Here is a 14,904-nt window from a genome sequence, read left to right on the forward strand (position 1 = left end):
GACCCCTTGAGCCCTCCCAAGAGCTGGGGCTGCATCTGCAGCTCCAGAGGAGATGTGACAGATGGGAGTAGAGATAAATGATTCCTGCTGGATTCTTTAGTGTGTTTGCTTCTACAGGTGACCTAGATCCATAGGTACAGGAGGGAGGTGTTCTGTGTCAGATAACACAGCTAGAGTGATAAGAATAATAATTTTTAGATGAAAATAATATTTAATTCATAATACATAATGAGAAGTAAAAGACATATGATCAGAAGAGCATCTGAGTTTTTCAGAGGATGAGAGACTCATTGAGTTCCAGTAGTCAAACCTGTTCAAATACTTTCCTCAGGGCTTTTTGAGATGAGAGGTGACCACCAGGAGCCAAACCCTTCCAGAGCTCTCTGTCCTGTCCTGGCAGCCTTTGTCTGGGAAAACCGTTGCGTATAGGGAATTTTTCAGGGGGAGTATGAATTCTGACTGTGGGTACCTGGAAAGACAGACAGTTCTTTTCCCGTAGGAGGGAAAGCACAGGTCCCCCGTGCTCCAGGGGATGATGAGAGGCAGCCCTATGACATTCCAAGATTAGCCAGACGGGTGAGGTGGCCCCCAGGAAGTGAAGCCAGCCAGACCTGTTCCATCTCCCCTTGATTCCACAAGGCCCCAGAGTTTCACAATGTTCTCCTTGTTTCTGCAGTGTCACAATGGCCCCTTGCTGCCATGAGGCCCTGCAGGGTCACAATGGCCCTTTGGTTCCCCACAGTGTCACAATGGACTCCATGATTCCATGGGGCCTTGCAATGCCACAATGATCTCCATGAATCCACGGTGCCCTGCAGGATCACAACGGCCCTTGGGCTGCACCAGGCCCTGTAATGCAGCAATGGCCTTTTGGTTCCACAAAGCTCTGCTGCTTCACACCGGCCCCTTGGCACCCTGCGACCCAGCAGGGCCACAGTGATGTCCTTGGTTCCACAGGGTCCACACAATTTCACAATGGCCCCTTAAGTTCAGAAGGCCCCACAGTCTCACCATGGTCTCCACAGGAAGGAAATCACAGAGCCCAGTGTTTCAGGGGCTGATGGACTGCAGCCACCAGAGGCCAAGGTCAGACAAACATCTCTGTCCTGGAAGGTTTATCTGGGAGCAACTCTTGGATAGTCGAAATTTTGAATGTTGAATCCAAATTTCCGCCATTTTTCCCTGGAAGAGAAGGCAAGTTCTTTTCCATAGTTAGGAAAGCACACAGCCCCAGTGTTTGGAAGGCAGGTGAGAGCCGGCCCTCAAAAGGCCAAGGCCAGCCAGATCTGTCTGTAATGGCAGCTTTTGTGTAGGAGTAATCCTTGGATCTAGGACTTTTGGAGGTGGAATCCCAATTTCGGCCATGGGCACCTGGGACGAAAGATGGTTCTTTTCCATACAAAGGAAGACATGGAGCCCCAGTGTTTCAGGGCAGAATAGAGGTGACCAGCAGAGGCCAAGGCCAGCCAGAGCTGTCTGTCCTGACAGCTTTTGTCGGGGAGAAAACCTTACGGATAGGAATTTTGGAGGAAAATTACCAATTTTTTGTCCATGGGTGCCTCTGGAGGAGGGATGATTCTGTTCCATATGAAGGAATGCACTGAGACCCAGGGTTTGAAGGCAGATGATAGCCAGCTCTCAGGAATACAGGTGCAGCAAAACTTGTTGGAAATGGCAGCTTTTTTCCAGTAGCAGTCCCTGGATATTGGAAATTTTGGAGGAGGAATCCCATTTTGGCCATGGATGCTTGAATGAGAAGGACGGTTCTTTTCCATTGGAAGGAAAGCCCAGAGCCTCAGTGTTTCAGGGACACACTAGAAGAGACTCTTGAAAGGCCAAAGGCAGTTGGACCAGTCAGGCCAAGCCAACCAGACCTGTTACCTGTTCCCTTAGATCCATGGGGCCCCGCAGTGTCACAGTGGTTGTGTCATATTGGATCCTTGGTGCCATGAGGCCCAGATGTGTCACACTGGCCTCTTGTTTCCAAGGGGTTCCACAGTGTCACAATGGTCTCTTGTTTCCATGAGGCCTTGCAATGTCACAGGGATCTCCTTGGTGCTGCAGTATTCCAAAGGTCCCTTGGTTCCATGGGGACTCACAATGGCAGAAGGGTCTCCTTGGTTCCACAAGGTCCTGCAGAGCCCCTTGATTCAACGAGGCCTCAAAGTGTCACAAGGTTTCCATGAGGCCCTGCAATGTCACATTTAACCTTTGTTTCTATGGGATGCTGCATTATTCCATGAATCCTTAGTTCCATGGGGCCCCGTAGTGTCACAATGGACTCCTTGGTTACATGGGGCCACAAAATGTCACAACAGTCTCCATGATTCCATGAGTCCCTGCTGTGTCACAATGGTCCTTTGGTTCCACGATGCCTCAAAGTGTCATCATGGTCTCCATGCTTCCATGAAGCCCTGCTGTGTCACAATGGCCTCCTTTGTTCCATGATGCCTGGTACTGTAACAAAGTTCTCCTTGATTCCATGGTGTCAGAATGGCCCCTTTGTCCCATGGAGCCCCACACTGTCACTGTGCTCCCCTTGATTCCATGAGGCCCTGCCATGCTACAATGGCCCCAATGGCCCCAATGGTCTCCAGTGAGACTCTCTACAACCACCTGAACAGAGGCTGTAGTCAGGTGGGGGTCGGTCTCTTCTCCCAGGCAGCACCTGACAGAATGAGAGGACACAGTCTGAACATGAGCCAGGGGTAGTATAGGTTTGACATCAGGATAAAAATTCTTCACTGAGAGAGTGATTGGGCACTGGAATCTTCTGCCCAGGGAGGTGGTGGAGTCACCATCCCTGGAGGCCTTTAAAAAAAGACTGGACGTGGCATTCAGAGTCATGGTTTAGTTGATGAGGTGAAGTTAAGTGATAGGTTGGACTTCATGATCTTTTCCAAACTCATTACCTCTGTGATTCTGTTTCATAATTGTCTCCATTGTTCCATGAGGACCTGCAATGTCAGAATGGACCTTTGGTTCAATGAGGCCTCACGGGGTAACAATGGACCCTTGGTTCCATGAGATTTCTCAGTGTCACAATGGTCTCCGTGGATCTGCAGTGTCCCAATGGCCCCTTGGTCACAATAGACTTCAGGTTCCATGAGCTTTCATACTCTCAGCAGCAGTTCTGCAGTGTCACCATGGACCCTTTGTTCCACGAGGTTCTGTGCTATAACATGGTCACCTTGGTTCTGTGAGGCCCTGCAGTGTCACAATGCACCCATGGTTGCAGGAGGTTCCACAGTACACCTTCAGGTTCCATAGTGTCACAGCTGACTCCTTGCTTCTGTGAGGACCCACTGTCACCCAATCTCCAAAATATCAGAATAAGACTCCTTAACACTAATTTCGTGTTAAAGAAGACATCCTTTATTTCAGGCTTCAGGTCCAATGTGGGATAACTCCTAAACTTATGTGGACACCTGATTCTACCAGTGTGTTGCTTATATTTAGTCACTACATGTGTATTCCAATTTACCATTTCTATAAAACCCACCACAAGTTACCAGGTTGTGTCCTTGTTTTTTCTGTCACTGCACCCTTGAGCCAGATGTGTTTCTCTTCTCTTTTGACAGTCTCTGCTGGGAAAGCAGCTCCTGCATGCCATGTTTCTCTGCTCAAAGTTCACAGGCACAGTAAAAATTGAATGAACCCTTTTGGTGTCAAGCCCAAGGCTCTGTGTGTCCAGGCAGAGGCAGGCAGGAGGCAGAGCTGTCAGCAAAGGAAGGGGCCAGCGAGGTGGGGCAGCCGGGGGATGACGACAGCCTGCAGGGACAGAGGCGCAGGGCATGGACACCGTAGGACAGCCTGGGCTGCAGAGGCCACAGGGATGGGCAGCAGCTGAAAGGCCCTGACAGAGCCAACTCCTGCAGCACTTGGGCCATGCAGGCTGGCCCTGGGCCTGAGGCCAGCAGGGGACAAGTGAGCCTTGCTGTGCTGGGGCCTCATTGCCTCCTTGTCCCTGCTCAGCAGCCTGGCAGGGGCCGCCCCATGGTGCTGCCCTTGGCATTGCACATGCCCAGAGCCCAGTGGCCCGGGAAGAGCCCTGAGCAATGAGGGAGGGACAGGATCTGCCTTGCCAGGGGCTGGGGCTCAGCCCTTGGCCCTTTGAATTCCTGAAACACATCCAGGTTTGCTCAGCATCACAGACACCTTTCCCTTGTTTGTCCCCACCTGTCATCAGTGCCACCAGTGTTCTGCTCTAACTGGAACCTGGGGACATTTTCTGAGTCATATCCCTCAGTGGGAACCATTAAAACTTCAAGAAACTTTGGAGTTTCAATTTAATTTTGAGTTCTTTAGAAATTTTCTTTCAGCTCCCTCTCAGGGAGTGATGTTCAGGGACTCAGCACCAATCCTCAAGAGATTCATTAAAGTCCTTGTGCTGTGTCTGTGCTGGTGAGCTGGGCTGGGCTCTTGGAACAGAGGCAGCTCCCAAGGTAAACCAAGAGAAGCTTCAAAAAGACATTTCTGCTGAGGAGCAGCTCCTCTGCCAGCCCAGCAGGGCTGAGGACACTGCCTGCAGGTGCTGAGGGCACAGGAGCCAGGCACAGACAGGCTCAAGGCAATCAGGACTGGGAAGACATTGAGCTGAGACTGCACTTGGGGAAACATCTTCACAGCCCGGGACATGGTGAGTGTGTGGGTGCAGGGCAACGTCCCCTGTGCTCCTGGAGGGATCTCCTGGAGCCAGCACAGCCCACAGCCTGGGGGATGTGTCAGGAGGACTCTCCCATATTTAGGGACAGCTGTAGGGGCTGAAGCTGGGGCTGCAGCCAGGGCTGCCCAGGGCTGGCCTGCAGAGCAGCTCCTGCAGCCCTCAGGGCTCTTGGCCAGCCCAGGCCATGTGCCACCTGCCAGGGACAGCTCTCGGCCTGCCTGGCAGTTCCTCATGGACTGTGGGGAAAAGTTGGAGGTGGAAGGAGCCACCCCCATCAGGGCAGATTCCTCCTGCTGTGGAGATGGTGCTGCATGGCCAGGGCTGCTCTCAGCTTTCTCCTCAAGGCAAGGCAAAGGGGCTGTCAGGTGTGTCTGTGTCACTGACACTCCTGCACTGTCCCACTGGGCATCAGCAGATCTGCCTCCCATCTCCCTCACAAAGTGCCTCCTCACCCTCCTCTGTCTACAGACAGCAGCAGCAGCACCTTTGCTTGCAGCATCTCTGTTTGTGTGAGCTGCCCTTAAGGCCCTGCTGGCAGGGAGATGGCCCTGGGCAGTGCCCTGTGCTGGGAGGGGTGTGCAGGGCAGAGCTGAGCCCCCAAAGCTGGGCCGGGCTGTGGCAGCACTGGCAGGGACAAGGCTTGGATAGAGAGGAACAGCTCCCAGTAGGAACAGCTCCAGGCAGCAGAGCCAGACCAACACTTAGTATGCCTCTCTCTCTCAATCAGAATAGAGCAAAAAAAAGAGGTTAGGGAAAAGTGTTTTGAAATTGGAGCCTTCAAAATGGCTGCTGTATTTTTCCAGCACATTTGAAGTGTGATCACCTTGAATTAGAGGGAGATATTATAAGCAAAGTGTAGCTGTATAGGGCCAGAAGGTCAGACTTCACTGTGTCAATGGTAGCCTTGTTTTCCCTCTGGGCTCCTCAGCATTCATACTGAGAAAAATGCTGATGAGGAGGCAGTAACTCAGCAGCAGAACCTCAAGTTCAAAAATAAAAGTTTTTAGTGAAGTTCCCCCACATAAAGAGAAGTAGTTTTGAGAGGATTCCTAAGTTAATTGTACAGGATTGACTCAAGGAAATGTCTCCTAGCTTGTCAATGTGTTCTTTTTACAGCCCACAATGCCCAGAGTGAGGACATGTCCAACAGCAGCTCCATCAGCCACTTCCTCCTGCTGCCATTGGCAGACACGCAGCAGCTGCAGCTCCTGCACTTCTGCCTCTTCCTGGCCATCTCCCTGGCTGCCCTCCTGGCCAACGGCCTCATCATCAGCGCCGTAGCCTGCGGCCACCACCTGCACACCCCCATGTTCTTCTTCCTGCTCAACCTGGCCCTCAGCGACCTGGGCTCCATCTGCACCACTGTCCCCAAAGCCATGCACAATTCCCTCTGGGACACCAGACACATCTCCTATGAAGGATGTGCTGCTCAGCTCTTTTTCTTCCTGTTCTTCATTGGTGCAGAGTTTTATCTCTTGACCATCATGTGCTACGACCGCTACGTGTCCATCTGCAAACCCCTGCACTACGGGACCCTCCTGGGCAGCAGAGCTTGTGCCCACATGGCAGCAGCTGCCTGGGCCAGTGGCTTTCTCAATGCACTGCTGCTCATGATCAATACATTTTCCCTGCCCCTGTGCAAGGGCAATGCCCTGGGCCAGTTCTTCTGTGAAATCCCCCAGATCCTCAAGCTCTCCTGCTCACACTCAAAACTCAGAGAACTTGGACTTATTGCAGTTAGTGTCTGTTTAACACTTGTTTGCTTTGTATTCATTGTTTTCTCCTATGTGCAGATCTTCAGGGCTGTGCTGAGGATCCCCTCTGAGCAGGGACGGCACAAAGCCTTTTCCACCTGCCTCCCTCACCTGGCCGTGGTCTCTCTGTTTGTAAGCACTGCAGTGTTTTCTCACATGAAGCCCACCTCAGTCTCCTCCCAATCCCTGGATCTGGCGGTGTCAGTTCTGTACTCTGTGGTGCCTCCAGCCCTGAATCCCCTCATCTACAGCCTGAGGAACGAGGAGCTCAAGGCTGCAGTGTGGACACTGATGACTGGATGGTTTTGCAAACATTAGATTGTGGGCCAATTTCTTTAAATCACTTGTAATAAAAATAATCTCTAGCACTTCTCGTTGTTTTCATTGTGGAGGTTCTTGGTTATAATTTTTTCATACTGTCTACAAAGAAATGTCATTCTTTGTGCCATTTCTCATTTTCTGTCTCTCCTCCTTCCCTGTGGCCCTAGACTGTGTCAATGAGGGGCTGCAATCTCAGTGGCTTTAAATGAACCTAAGGACCTCACTCCCAGAAAAGTTGTCTGCAGAGATGCCCCTTTTGTTTCGTTCCCTGGAGCTGCAGCAGCAATGTCTGTGTGCAGAGCTGGGGGCAGATCAGTGCTGGCACAGCAGCTGTGCCCAGCAGCAGTAGCAGCACTTGGTGCTGCCAGTGCTGCTCCCGTGCCACTGCCCCGCTGCCCTCCTGGCCCTCGTGTTGCTGCAGGGCCTGAGTGCTCTCGGGGCCGGGCACAGCCCTGGGGGTGGCAGTGCCGGGGCTGCAGCAGGGACAGGCCATGGGCACTGCTGGGGCAGCACTGACACCTCAGGGCAGGGCCTGGGGGCTCCAGGCTCCTTGGCCAGGCTCTCTCCACAACACTTGGCCAGCCCAATGCTGAGCACAGAAAAGACCCGGGAGCAGCCCCAGGCTGGCCGTGGGCAGGCTGGTGGCAAACAGCATGGCTGGTGCTCTGCAAGGTCCCTGCAAGGGGGACACCCTGGCAAGGAGCAGCAGAGCAGGAGCTGATCCATCCCCACTGCGCTGGACACCCCAGGGCAGCGTCCCAGAGCGTCCTCATGCACCTGCCAACAACATCCCCCCTCTGCAGCCCTGGCCTCTCCCCCAGCTCACACAGGAGCCCCATCCTTGCAGGCACACACACGGCAGCACTGGCTCAGGAGCCCCTGTTTGCATTGCACACAGCAGGCTCAGCACCCCCATGGTGCTGCTGTGGGGACATGGAGCTGAGTGAGCACAAATGCCATCAACCCCTGGGGACAGCAAGGGCTGGGGGACGGCAGGGAAACCACTCAGCTTTGTCGTGGCCTCTGAAGTCAGCCAGAAATTTTCTTCCCATGAGCTGTGAGTTTCCTGTCCCACTGCAGATGTTGTTGCTCAGATCCAGGGCTGCCTGGCAGCCACTCCCAAACTGCCCTGAGCATTCCTTTTGCTTCACATTTGCTTTCCTTACTCTTTCTAGAAATCTTTCTAGATTTCTTCCTCTTACCCACCCTTGTCCCCTCTCCTGCCAACTGTCCATCCCTGTTTGCCCTTTCCTCTCTGGCAACACTCTCCCTTTCTGTTCTTGAGTTGGCACCATGGGATCATCCCTTGGGGAGCAGGATCATCCTCCAAGTGCTTCAGGAATTGTCTGCAGGGTCCTGCAGTGCCTCGGGCTGCTCCCTTGCCTGAGGCACCACAGGCCAGGAGGGCACATCTGGGCTGCTGTGTCTGGGTGTGGGGCTCCCTGTTGTGGGCAATGAGGAGGGGCTGGAGAGGCTCTGCAGGACTGACAGGATGGGCTTTGGGGCTGTGTGGAGAAGCTGAGGAACCTGGTCTGCTGGACCTTGTGAAGAGGAGGCCCAGGGCTCATCCTGCAAAGGCTCCAGGGGTGGTTTCAGAGAATCACAGAATTAGAAAAGCTGGAAAAGTCCTTGGAGATCATCATGTCACACCTGTGCCCTGACACTACCATGGCTCCCTGAGCCTCCTCTACTCCAAGATCAACAACCTCAGCTCCCTCAGCCACTCCTCCCAGGACTTGTGTTCCAGACTCCTCACCAGCCTTCTTGCCCTTCTCTGGACACGCTCCAGACCCTCCATGTCCTTCCTAAATTGGGGGGCCCAGAACCAGACACAGCACTCGACGTGCTGCCCAACCAGTGCTGAGCACAGGGGAAGAATCACTGCCCTGCTCCTGCTGGCCACACCATTCCTGATCCAGGCCAGGTGCCATTGGCCTTCTTGGCCACCTGGGCACACTGCTGACTCATGTCCAGCCTGCTGTCCATCAGTGCCCCCAGGTCCCTTTCTGCCTGGCTGCTGTCCAGACACTCTGTCCCCAGCCTGTAGCACTGCAGGGGTTGTTGTGGTCAAAGTGCAGGACCCAGCCCTTGGTCTTGTTAATCCTCTCCTTCTTGGATTTGGGCCCTGGATCCAGCCTGTCCAGGCCTGTGTACAGAGCCCTCCTACCTTCCAGAAGATCCACACTCACACCCAGCTTAATGTCAGCACGGTTCCATAAGACCCTAGGGTGTCACAATTTCATGAGGCCTCCCAGTGTCACAATTTACTTTTGGTTCCATGGAACCCCTGGGTGTCACCAAGTCTCTTAGATCCTTGTGCCCCAAGGTGTCACAATGGCACCTTGGTCACCCCAAGGCCCTGCATTGTCACAATGGCCTCTTGGTTATACGAGGTCCAGCAGTGTCACAGTGGTCTCCTTGTTTCCACAAGGACAAAAAGTGTCACAACTGTCTTCTTGATTTCATGAGGCCCCATGGAGTCACAGGGGCCCCCGAATTCCATAAAGCTCCACAGTGACACAATGGACTCCTCGTTTGCACGGTGTCAAAACGGACCCCTGGTGACACAAGATCCTGCAGGGTCACAATGGATTCTTGGTGCCATGACACCCTGCCGTGTCAGTGTCACACTGGTGTCTGAGTCCCTCTGCAGAGCCCTCCTACCCTCCAGCACATCCACACTCACACCCAGCTTGGTGCCATCTGCACATTTGCTGATGCTGCACTCAATGTCCTCATCCAGATCATCAATGCAGATATTGAAATCCACGCTGGCTGGCTCTGATCCCTCAGCCATCCTGTAGGTGCCCTGTGATGGCACTCAAGGTGATCTGTTCCATCACCTCACCAGGCACCCAGGTCAGGCTGACAGGCCTGCAGTTCCCCACATCCTCCTTCCAGCCCTTCTTGGGCATGGGCTCCCATTGGCACCTCCAGTCCTCTGGCACCTCCCTGCTGAGCCAGCACTGATGAGAAATGATGGAGAGCAGCTTGGGGAGCTCATCCAGCAGCTCCCTCATCCCCCTAGGATGGATCCCATCTGCTCCCAGAGACACCTGTGAGTGTCTGAGTGGCTCAGCAGGTCCCCAGCTGCTTCCTCCTGGATTACAGGGGGTCTGTTCTGCTCCCTGTCCCCATCTCCCAGCTCAGGAGAACACTTGTCCTGAGGACAACCTGGCTTATTGTTCCAAACAGAGGACATGAATGGGTTAAGTAGCTCAGTCTTTTTCTCATCTTCAGTTTCTCTATTCCCCACAGCATCCAATAAAGAGCTGAGATTCTCATTGTCCGACGGTTTGCTAATAACATATTTATAGAAATATTTTCTATTATTTTTCACAGAAGTGGCCAGGTTAAGTCCTAACTGAGTTTTCACTTCTCTCATTCTCTTTCTGCATGACCTAATAACATCCTTAAACACTTCCTGAGGTGCCTGCACCTCTGTCCAAAGGTGATGCACCCTCTTTTTTCCCTGAGTGCCTGGAAAAAACTCCATACCCAGCTAGGAGACTCATTTTCCTCACTAGCTCACTTCTGGCACACTGGGACATGCTCCTCCTTCTCATTCATAATTTCTTTCTTGAACTGTCTCCATCCTTCTTGGAATGCTTTGTTTTTAAGGACTGTTTCCCTTAAAAAAGTCAGTTATCCCCAAATCTGTATCCTGAATAGGCTGAATTCTGCTCTCTGTAAGGCCAGTATAGAAATTTTGTTGAGGCCCCTCCTTCTTTCACAGAATATTTAAAACTCAATAATTTCATGATCACTGTACCCCAAACAGCCTCTTACCACCACATCTCCCACCAACCCTTCTCTGTTTGTGAACAACTGGAGACAGAGCTTTCCTGGGCAGTGGGAGTGTTACCAAACATTCAGTAAAATGAAAAACTCCCAAACACCAATATAGCATTAAAAAGCAGCATTCTTTATTTGGCTGGATACACAGGGGGACAGCTGCTCCCAAAGCCGTGCATGATGAGTTTATATGTTTATGTTTATGTTTATGTTCATGTTTATATTCTGTACTTTGCAAACTTATTCATTGACTGTCCTGGACTAAACACACATATGATAATCATTTCCCCAAAATCATTAACATATTTTCCCTCCTCTTTACCCCTTGGTTCATCTGTCCTTGGGGTCTCTCTGGTGGTCCCTGGTGGTCGTGGACCCCAATGTTCCAGTTCAGCCTGGCTGAGCTGGCAGGACACTGAGGCTGGGGAACTTCCAGTTCTCCTTCTTACACAACGGGCATTGTGCAGGTTCCAGAGGCCAGTGGTTTTGGAGAACGGGAATTGTGTTAGCTCAGCTGGGGTAGGCAATTTATCATCTGGTAACATGAGGTCACAGAGTGGGCTGTGACATCACAGAGTGAGGTATGTGAGGCCATTGAGCATCACAGAGCTGACTGTGACATCACAGGGCAGAGATGGGACATCACATGACAGAGATGTGACATCACAGGGCAGGCTGTGACATCACAGGAGGGGCTGTGTGACATCCCAGCAGGGCTGTGTGGGGTCACTGGGTTGGTCACTCTGCCCCAGCCCCCCCTCACAGTTTCCCCAGACAAGTCCAATGCTGTTCATGCCCAGCAGGGTCCCCTGTCCCCGGGGATCCCCTGCTCCACCTGGAGCCACAGCATCCCCCAAGGATGTTCCACAAATCAACCCCAGAGCCTGACACGGGGACAAGGGGCCAGGGCTGTGTGACCAGGACATCAAGGCCGTGGATTATCCAGGTCACTGGGGCCTGGTTTGGGTTGCCCAGGGCAGGAAAGATGTCTGGCAGCTGGAGCAGGGTGAAGGAAGGGCCTCCAAGGTGGGGCTGGAGCCCTTTGGCTGTGAGGAGAGGCTGAGGGAGCTGGGCTTGTCCAGCCCAGAGCAGGGAAGGCTGAGGGGCTCCTCATGGCAGCCTGGCAGTGCCAGCCAGGAGCTGATGGAGAACACAGAGCCAGGCTCTGCACTGGGGGGGCTGGAGGGGACAAAAGTCAATGGGTGGAAGGGGAATGAGGGCAGATCAGACAGGACATGTGGAAAACCTTTGTTCCCATGGGCTCAGACAGGTTCTGAGATGCTGCCCCATCCCTGGCCTTTGGGATTTTCCAATCCACACCAAATCAAGCCTTGAACCCCTTGGTCTGACCCAGTTTCTGACAGGCTGGGCTGCAGACTTGCTGAGGTCCCTTCCAACCTCAGCTCCCTGATGATCCCGGCATGATGCTGTTCCCGATTTTGGAATGGGCTGGAGCAGATGTTTATGGGACAGGAGCCCTCTGGGGCTGTAGGGGACCTGCAGCTTGTGAGGTGCACGAGCACATCTCATTAGCTGGGGCATTTGAGTACTTTACAAAATGTCCAAAATTTCCCACCAGAAAAGAATAGAAATTTCCTGGGTGTGTACTGATGGCAGGCCAAGAAATACTGATCTTCCCCTGTACCTGTGTTATCACTACACTGTCTATTATTTCATGTCCCTCTTCATTTGGGTGTTTCCACCTCTCCTGTTTAAATGGCCATGTCTAAGGACATTTCTTCCCTAGACCAGCTCCTATGGCCTTGCCATTGCTCCCAGATTTCCTCCTCCTGTTGTTCTCTGGTCATTCCACATTAGTCAACATCTTAATTGTGTCTACATCTATCACAGAATCACCCTCTCTAATGTCTGTGTCTAAAACTGTTCCTGTATGGAAATACCTTGTTCCTGGGGGATACATCAGATACTGCTCTGACATTGCACAGAGCTGAGGAAAGAATTTTGAAGTTTATTGAATTTTATCATGGGTACCTTTTTTTATGTTGGCCACGAAGTGAAACCTTCTGTGCCTCTGAGTCTCACCAGTTGCTGACCCCCAAAGGACACAAACCTGATGAGTTGTGGTTCCCATTGCAGTGCTGGCACTTGCACCTCCCTCAATCCCCACAGCAGAGCTGCCTTGTCCCACAAAGTCCCTGGCAATGCAGGGATGAAGGAAACAGGACAGGCTGTGGGGATCAGGGGCAGGCACAGGCAGGGATTTGGGGTGGTTGTGAGCCCAGGGCAGGAGCCAGCCCTTGGCCTTGGTGAACCTCATCCAATTGTCCTGGGCCCATGGCTCCAGCCTGTCCAGATCCCTCTGCAGAGCTTCCTGCCCTGCAGCACAGCCACACTCCCACCCAGCTTGGCCTCACCTGGACACTGACTCAGGGTGCCCTCCATGCCCTCGTCCAGACCAGCAAGAAAGAGATTTCACTGCCCTGGCCCCAATCCTGAGCCCTGGGGACACCCCTGGATGTGGCTCCATTGCCCAGCACTCCTTGGGCTGGAATTCTGTTTTTTATGGAGCTGTGCCTGCCTTTGGTTTGCTGACAATAAATGAACATCACTCTGTGTCTCAGGCAGCTCCTTCTCCAAGGAAAGCAGGTGGGAGTTGGAGCCAAGGAGCTGAAAGCTGCAGGCACAGCCTGGAGGGGAGGGAGCTCAGATTTGCACAAGGCTGCTCTGAGTGCCAGGGCTTGGATGGGGGAAATGGCGGGGTGGGTGTAGGGACAGAGTGTGATTGATTGTCAGCCATAAAGGGTCTTGATTTTCATCTCTATTCAGACTGAATTGGGAGGTGCTTGGGATCAATATCAACTGGAGATTGCTGATACCAATCTATAAACAGAAAAAAAAATAAATAGGAAAGTAGTGCTCCTCTGTTTTTGTTTTTAATTGAAATATATTTTGAATGGAGTGAAAGCTTAGACAAGTCCTGCCTTATACTCACGTTTCTGGCAGTAGCTCTGTTTCAGGTGACCTGAATTCCAAATTGCTCTTGCTCTCAAGTTCCTTAGAATGCCTGATTAGATTTAATATAAAATAAATTATTTACTGGATGGACTCAAAATTTATCCAGAGACTTTAAACGGACTACTTACTGCACAGGATAAACAAAAGGAGTACAGGTAGATACAAACACAGTGCACAATGAAGTTTCCTATATTACAGCTAGTGAAGAAATAGCAGAGATCAGGAGTCAATGGAACTTAGGACCGAATTGATGAGGGAATACACATGGAGCCCTTTCACTCAGCTTCCAGAAAAGGAACCACCAAGATGCATCCAGACTTGGGGGAGGAACCCTACCCATTTGCAGGGACTGTGCAGAAGATTTCTGCTTGGTGAAAGTTTTGTGTGGCTTTTATAGTTTGTAAAGTGAAGTGTGTGTCATTCAGAAATTCAAGGCTCATCTCCCTTCAGGCTGCTCTCAAGGCCAGACGTTCATGGCCAGATGGGAATTCCACCTCCCTGGCACCAGAGAGAACTCAGGACAGGACAGATGTCCAGCCTGGGTTATCTCAGCAATTCCTGAGAGGGGGAAGATGCCCTGAGTGATGGCCCAGCTGATGGACAGAACAGATGAGCTCTGCTGGGCCATAGGGGAAGTCCTGCTGCAGGAACCTCATGGAACCAAGGGTCTGCTGTGACATTGTGATGGCTCCTGGAACCAAGGAGACCATGGTGACACCAATGAACCTCATGGAACCAAGGGTCTCTTGTGACATTGTGATGGCTCCTGGAACCAAGGAGACCATGGTGACACCAATGAACCTCATGGAACCAAGGGGCCCTTGTGACATTGTGATGGCTTCTGGGATGGAAATGGCCTTGCTAAGAAAGCCAAAAGCCAAGGGAATGGATTAGTAATTATTAGAAAAAATTACCCTTCTTCCAGGTGTAATATCTGATGTAATTCGTGTAAAGTTGTAAATTAATAAACAGTGTTTGTATGAATAAAATAAACTCAGAAACCAAAAAGAAAACCACAAATGGAAAAAAAAACAACACAGATTGCTTCACCACAACATTGTAACAGCCAACAAAAGCAGGACAGCCCAAATTAACAAGTGAATGGACGTGGCCACAAGGAGATGGCTCTCTTCAAAGACAGTCCAGAGAACACCCAGACACTGAGCGCCAAGCACCCAGGATTAATCGGGAAAAATACATCTCAATACCAGCTTCCCTAAACCAAGGCCTGCCTTCATCAGAATTCATGGTCTCCCAGAATATGGTTTTGTCCAGCCCCATGCAGAGAAAGGAAACTACATGAATAAAATACATGAATAAGCGAAGCAAGGAAAGGAGACAAAGACCTCTGCTCCAGGCTATGAAAAACTCTATATAAACTGGACTGAAAAG

The sequence above is a fragment of the Sturnus vulgaris genome, unplaced genomic scaffold (assembly GCF_052056855.1).
Source record: "Sturnus vulgaris isolate bStuVul1 unplaced genomic scaffold, bStuVul1.hap1 Scaffold_192, whole genome shotgun sequence".
Taxonomy (NCBI): Eukaryota; Metazoa; Chordata; class Aves; order Passeriformes; family Sturnidae; genus Sturnus; species Sturnus vulgaris.